The sequence below is a fragment of the Manis pentadactyla genome, chromosome 10 (assembly GCF_030020395.1).
Source record: "Manis pentadactyla isolate mManPen7 chromosome 10, mManPen7.hap1, whole genome shotgun sequence".
Classification (NCBI taxonomy): domain Eukaryota; kingdom Metazoa; phylum Chordata; class Mammalia; order Pholidota; family Manidae; genus Manis; species Manis pentadactyla.
Window position 1 is genome coordinate 30179469 of NC_080028.1, and position 7449 is coordinate 30186917.

Below are 7449 nucleotides of genomic sequence, written 5' to 3' on the forward strand. Positions count from 1 at the left end.
ATGGCCTTGGGAAACCACAGCACCATTACTGAGTTCATCCTCCTTGGCCTGTCTGCAGACCCCCATGTCCAGGTCCTGCTCTTTGTGCTGTTCCTAGTGATTTACCTCCTGACTGTGATGGGAAACCTCACGATGCTGCTGGTGATCAGCACTGATTCTCACCTCCACACGCCCATGTACTACTTCCTGAGTCACCTCTCTTTCCTGGATCTTTACTACTCCTCAGTCACTGTGCCCAAGCTGCTGGAAAACCTCCTGTCTCAGAAGAAAACCATCGCTGTGGGGGGCTGTCTGGCTCAGGTCTTCTTTCTGTTTGTCACTGGGAGCACTGAAGGCTGCCTGCTCCCAGTGATGTCCTATGACCGCTATGTTACCATCTGCCACTCTCTGCACTACGGACAGATCATGACCAACCCGTTCTGTAATAGTCTGGTGTGTGGATCCTGGGGCCTGAGCTTTCTGGACGCATTCATCAACATCCTACAGGCTGTGAGTTTTGACTTCTGTGAGGATCAGTAAATCACACACTACACCTGTGAGCTGCCCTCTCTCTTCCCTCTGTCCTGCTCTGATGTCTCCTCCAGTTTTAAAGTTTTACTGTGTTCCAGTGTCCTGCGTGGGCTTGTAACCTGTGTGTTGATCATATTCTCCTATGCCCTTATTGCCTCCACCATCCTGAGTATCAGCTCCTCCTCAGGTAGAGGCAAAGCCTTCTCCACCTGCTCCTCTCACCTCACTGCAATCCTTCTGTTTTATGGCTCAGGTTTCTTTCGCTATCTCATGCCAACCTCAGGTTCACTCCTGGAGTTGATCATGTCTGTACAGTACAGTGTGGTCACTACCTTTCTGAATCCCCTCATCTACAGCTTGAGGAACAATGAGGTGAAAGCAGTTGTGAGAAGGACATTTAGAAAATATCTACAATATAGGTGACCAGACACAGAAGATGATGGGGGTTCACTACAACATGATCTATTGTTAGCTAACACTGAGAGCATTTTCTGAATGTCATGATGTTGGAGTTAGGAAAAATTTCATAGCAAGTTCACATAACTGTTTGGCGATCAGGTTGAGAAAGATGGAACAAATTCACTCTGGCTTTGGAGCAAACAAAACATCAAATGATTGTATTAATCCAGCCATTTTCTTTGAATCGTCTTTTTGCAACTTTGATGGGCTTGATTCTAACCTGTTTCCCTTTTAATATTTTTAATTTTTTATTGTTATGATTGATATATACTCTTATGAAGGTTTCACATGAAAAACAATGTGGTTACTGCATTTACCCATATTATCAAGTCCCCACCCATACCCCAACACAGTCACTGTTCATCAGTGCAGCAAGTTGCCAGAGATGCAATAAGTCCCTTCTCTGTGATACACTGTTCTCCCCATGATCCCCCACACCATGTGTACTAAACATAATACCCCTTGGTCTCCTTCTCTCTCCTTCCCCACCTGCCCGCCCTCACACCTCCCATTTGGTAACCACTAGTTCATTCATGGAGTCTCTGAGTCTGCTGCCATTTTGTTCCTTCAGTTTTGCTTCATTGTTATACTCCACAAATGAGGGAAATCATTTAGCATTTGTCTTTCTCCGCCTGTCTTATTTCACTGGGCATAATGTCCTCCAGCTCCATCCATGTTGTTGTAAATGGTAGGATTTGTTTCTTTCATATGGCTCAATAGTATTCCATTGTATATATGTACCACCTCTTCTTTATCCATTCATCTACTGATGGACACTTAGGTTGCTTCCCTATCTTGGTTATTGTCAAAAGTGCTGCGATAAACATAGGCGAGCATGTGTATTTTTGAATCTGAGAAGATGTATTCTTTGGGTATATTCCAAGGAGTGGGATTCCAGGGTAAAATGCTATTTCTATTTTTAGTTTTTTGAGGAACCTCCATATTGCTTTCCACAATGGTTGAACTAGCTTACATTCCCACCAGCAGTGCAGGAGGGTTCCCCTTTCTCCGCATCCTTGCCAGCATTTGTTGTCCTTATAGTCTTTTTGATGCTATCCATCCTTACTGGTGTGAGGTGATATCTCATTGTGGTCTTAATTTGCATTTCCGTACTGATTAGTGATGTGGAGCATCTTTTCATGTGTCTGTTGGCCATCTGAATTTCTTCTTGGGAGAACTGTCTCTTCATATTCTCTGCCCATTTGTTAATTGGGTTATTTGCTTTTTCTAACCTGTGTCCCTTTGCTATGCAATTCATTGAACTACATGGCATCAAGTCACCTAACCATCACAGAAGGGAGCATAAAGCAAAACTGTTGCATCTTCAATCTGGGGAAGATTCAACAACTGGGGGAAAGGATGCACAGTATTATCGAGTATTTGGGCTTGGAGAGACCCAGGCCTAAGAAAGGTAGGAGCATCCAAAGGGAAATAAGGCAACCCAAATACAGGAGGATCCACCATGCATTCACCAGATGCAAGTTTCCAAAATCTAATAGAAAGTGACACAAGGAAATATCGAGACTACTTCATGAGGCAGACAATTTAGTAGAAAAGCATTTTGCTATCTGAGCTAGACGCTAAGAACTAGAGCAGAAGACATAGTTTATGGAGGAAAAGGGGAGGATTGGTGAAAAACAAGAGTAAGAGAAAAGGAGAACAGTGAGAAATCCAGACCAGCTGGGAAATGCAAATTACTGGTTAACTTAAGTTTAGTGTGTATCTGATCTGGCCAAAAAACAATGACTCCTTGGGGCTACAGTGAAGGATGGAAGTTTTCTCTCAAATTACACTTAATGGATAATTCCTGGAGATCTAAAATACAGTAGAATGATTAGAGAGAAACATCAAAATTGCTGAGGCAATATCTTGAGATTTCCCACCACAAAAAAAGAAATCATAATTATGTGCCATGATAGAGATGTTAGCTAATGCTATAATGGCAGGCATCCTGCAATACACAAATGTATCAATTCAACATGTTATAAACGTGCACTCAACACAGTTCCACAAAGGCGCATGTCAATTATATATCAATTTAAAATTTTCAAATAAAAATAAAAAGGTTTTAAGGGTATAATTTCACATAAGCTGAGTACCTTCTCACTGTGGTCCAGCAACTCAGCCCCAGAGATGAGGCTGCTTCCATGAGAATGAGAGGCTGGAACCTGTGATTGTGCCACCAGCTGCTCTTTGCCGCACTGGGACAGCACGAGGTTTCACAGGGGCAGCCAAGGCAAAGTGGATAGATGCATAAGTAACTGTTTCTGATTTTTAAAATATATTAATCATCAAAATGTTCATCCCAATTATGTTTAGAGATACGGTTCCCTGTGCGATGGGGAAGCAAGCCGTCAGGTGAGTTAAGTCTCACTATACAACTTCCTTCATCATTTCCAACAAGGTGTCTCCCCAGTAAGCGGCCAAAAGGAAAAGCTTTCCCAGCTGGTCTACTTTCAAAGCCCATAAGACTCCAGGGTTTACAGAAAAGCTTCAACCTGCAGTTCTATAGCCTATATCATGAAATCCCCTGAGACTTCTATGAGCTCCTCTCTTCTCAGTAATGAGTTTAAGGTTTGTCTTAGACTATGACATGAGAGAATACAGCTTTTTGGACCTGCTAAGTTACACCAGCTTCATCAAACTATCTGGGTCCCTTAAGCTAGATTGTATGTGAAGGTCACATGCTTCACTGATATTCTTTGCCCATAAACAGAGTCACAGACGCAGGTAAAGCAAGTATAGCCTCTTGTCAGATGAAAAGTGTCCTTAGGCTTATCCATCTGAGATGGTCATTTGTCCTTCCTCACTGAAACTTGTAAACAGGAAAAGTTAACATAGATGCTTCCTGAAATTAGGCTACAGAAATATTGCCTCTACTGCACATTGTGACCACCTGATGAAAGATGACTTCTCATATCATGGTAAGACTTGAGCCAAAGGATGAAATTGGTGCCAGAATATCTCAGACCTTCAAGATTTTTTTAAAGGTTCCCCTCATTCCCACATGCAGACATCCAATTTCTGCTTACTTCCGCCCACATGGCCTTCGGGGTCTCACTTCTCAGGCACCTCCTTTCTTGAGTTCTCTCACCATCCTTTCCTTGTGCTGCAGACTGAGTTCCAGACATCCAGACAAACTTTATGGATGTTTCTGTCCTTGGAGGCCCTTGTCCTCAGTTGTTTTCAGCACCTACTAAATAAACTCTCTCTCTGCTCTTCAGTGTTGGATGTGCACTGGGTGTGGAAACTGCAGTGATCTGGGGAAACTGACACCAGAAGCCAAGAGGTTCCCAGCCTGGGGAGGAGTGGCGGAAGCACGTCTAGAAGGTATACTTAAGTGGCCTGAGGTCCCCTTCATTCCCTAAATACATAAATAGATCATAAACACAGGTACTGAAAATACTTACTTGTCTGTTATTAACCACCCTATCAAGTCTGGTGTTCACAAATATTAGTCATTAAGGGAGAAGAGAAAAAGCAAGAGATTCAAAGGGAAATACTGAGGTGTGTGAAGTTTGCCTTCCATGCACTGAAACCGCAAGCCCGGTGGCCCTTCCCATTTCAGGTGGCCTTCGGAAATCACAGGTGTTAATGCACTTCTGAGTTTCTCACATTCCTAATAATATCTGCCCAGACCATGTCTGCCTTCCAGCACTACATCTCCCTCTCATCCTGTCTTCATTAATCTGTTTATCCAGTACTTACATAATTAAAAACTATTTTCTGTGGAATTGCACTGAGTAGATAAATTGTGCGACTTTTTCTTGGAAATGATATAAGTTTATTGGATCCAATCAAGTTAATAATATACAATGGCATTGATAATCTTTGTCTCTCAGAATTTACTTTTTGGCAAATGTTAATTTAGTTAAAATGAGTTCTTATTAAACTGTAGTATAAACTTGAGCCAAAAGTAAAAGGATGGAAGGTGATAATTATTTGTGATTATTTTTTCAATCACCCAGAAAATGCAATGTCTTGCTCCACTTCTCTTTAGGGTGATATCTGAAATTAATATATGCAAAAAACTAGAGGTGACCTACCTGAGAGGAGCTCACTACCCGGGCAAACTGGGAAATAAGTATTTTGCTGAGACAACCGCCCCGGGCTCTACCTTCTTCTTACCTTCTGCTTTTCTCTGTATAAGCACCCAAACTTCTCTCGCTTCACCTCTTTCTGAATTTCAAAGCAGGCATTCAACTCCAATTGACTACAAGCCACTGTATTTCCTCTCTCAAAGTAAGTGAAGAGCATTTGAAATTAGTGCTCACTTTCCACTGCAAGGATGAAGTGAAACCCCATTTTCAGATGGACTCAGTCAGAGAGGATCTATGTTGGGAGCCAAGGGGAGTAAACCATGGAAATCTCATAACATGGGCTTTCACCTGTCTCGCTGACAGCTTGTGTGGAGTCAGCACAGAACAGAGGTTTTTGACACTGAATCTCTAACCCACAGTTTCTCCAAAATTCTTTGGATATGCTGGAGTTTTCTCAGCTAAATAGTGGGAACAAAAATGTGTTGTAGCCAGGTGACATTAAATGTGGGAAAACCAGAGAGTAAATACAGAGCAAATGTCTGACCAAAATCAGGCAGTAAATTGCAAATTTTGAGAAATTTTCCAGTTTAATTGAATGAATGGGATTGACTTTTTACTACTGAAGAATAAAAAGAAATAGTTTATTCAGACAAGATTTTACAAACCAAAAGATGAGAAAATTGACTTTTCCATCTGGTCATTTGTCTTTGATGCAGAATCACTTTTTGGGGTCCAGCACACTGGGCTGTGAAGTACTCACCAGGTAGAGAAGTAATTTGAATATGGGGTCTGATTAGGGGTGAGAGTATGGGAACTTGTCTAAGTAAGAAAGAAGAAGAGAAAGAAAGTTAGGCAAAGCGGACCTTGGCTGGCCCAGCAGGAATGGAATTTGTTATGGTGACTTCTCTGGACAAGAACAACGTGAAATTGGTGAAATCTCCCAGGAGAAAGCTGGGGAATTCAGAGTTTCTAACTGACAGATCAGGATGACTGTAAGCAGTTACCATACCAAGAAGGAGAACTCATGAAGGAATAGAACCTGAAATTTCAAGGTGGGTACAAAAAAACTGTATGCAATATGAGTTTTCAGCCCTGGATGCTGAAAAAATACAGCTAAAAAAATAAGACAAATAAGTGTGTTCACACAACAGTTCAACAAAGGCTAAGTAAGGTTACTTACGCAGTCTGGTTATGTAGAGGATCTTGCACAAAGTAGACCTATAATACTTTGAATATTTAAATAAGTGAGAAGTGATGATGTGATTGATAAATGAATGAATGGAAACATGGATGGAGATGACTGAATATGGAGGAGATAAACAAAATATTATGTAACTAAATAAAGGGATGAAATAATGGATAAATTATCCAATGGATAGATGAGTAAGTGACATGGTTTTAAGCAGCCCTCCATATGTGGACAGAAATGAGCCAATAGGTGTTAGCTGCTCACTGAGGGGAAGGAATCCTTAGCTGCCAATTATTAAAACAGAAGATGAGCTGTTTGTCTTCACAGTCACTACAAAGTAAACCCCTTAATCCCTCCTAGCCTTTCCTTCCTCCTCCACTTCCCAGTCAACCTTAAGTTTTCCATATTTCTGAAACTAGAGTTCAACCAGGGAATATGCCACTAAAAAAGCACATATAACATGCCATATTTGCTTCATTCTTTCATTCTTTGTACATTCAGCAGATATTAAGGACCCGTTGATGCCTCCCATTATGCTGTGTATTCAAGACTGGAGATAATATGCATGACTAAATACCAAATCTATTCTCCATAAGAATGTTTGGAGAAAAAAGAACTACTATTAACACATCATACTAAAAGCCAGATCAGGATAGCTGTCCAGGTGAATGTCCAAGACAATTTATAGAATAAAGGATAAATGAGAACACAGAATGGAGAGATGCAGATGTGTAAAGAAAATGGATGTCAGCCAGTCTGGGCTTAAAAATTACAGACATGGTAGCTTCACAGAACTGGGACAAATGTAAAGCTAATCTTCGTACTCTCTCAACACCAACAAGTTACTACAACATTTCAGTTTCAATTTCCTCATTCTCAAATTTGAATAATGCAACTCACACCATCTTGTTGTGATCTTCAAGTAGAGAAAAAGCCAAATGTTTGATTGTTTATATACCTAAATATAACAGGCACCAAAGAACTGATAGGTGTCATTACTGTGCATAGTCTGGACTGGCAAAGAAGATAATTAAACTATATATATATGGAAGAAGAAGGAATTACAGTGAGGACTGAAGAGTCAAAAAGATTTGGGTCAAGATTTGAAGAGAAAAATTTCAACAGGAAATCACCTGGAATCCAGGTAGAGAATTGTAAAGTAATGAAGGCAACAGGGTGCATCTAGACGGATCAAAAGATTTTTTACTGTTAAAAAGATAATTTAGGAATCTCCTTCCTTAATTCATACCC

The 7449-nt window shown here is 40.8% G+C and overlaps 1 pseudogene; it reads left to right on the forward strand.

Moving 5' to 3' along the window:
- Positions 1–933, forward strand: LOC118914828 (olfactory receptor 8S1-like; annotated as a pseudogene).
- The last annotated feature ends 6516 nt before the right edge of the window (positions 934–7449 follow it).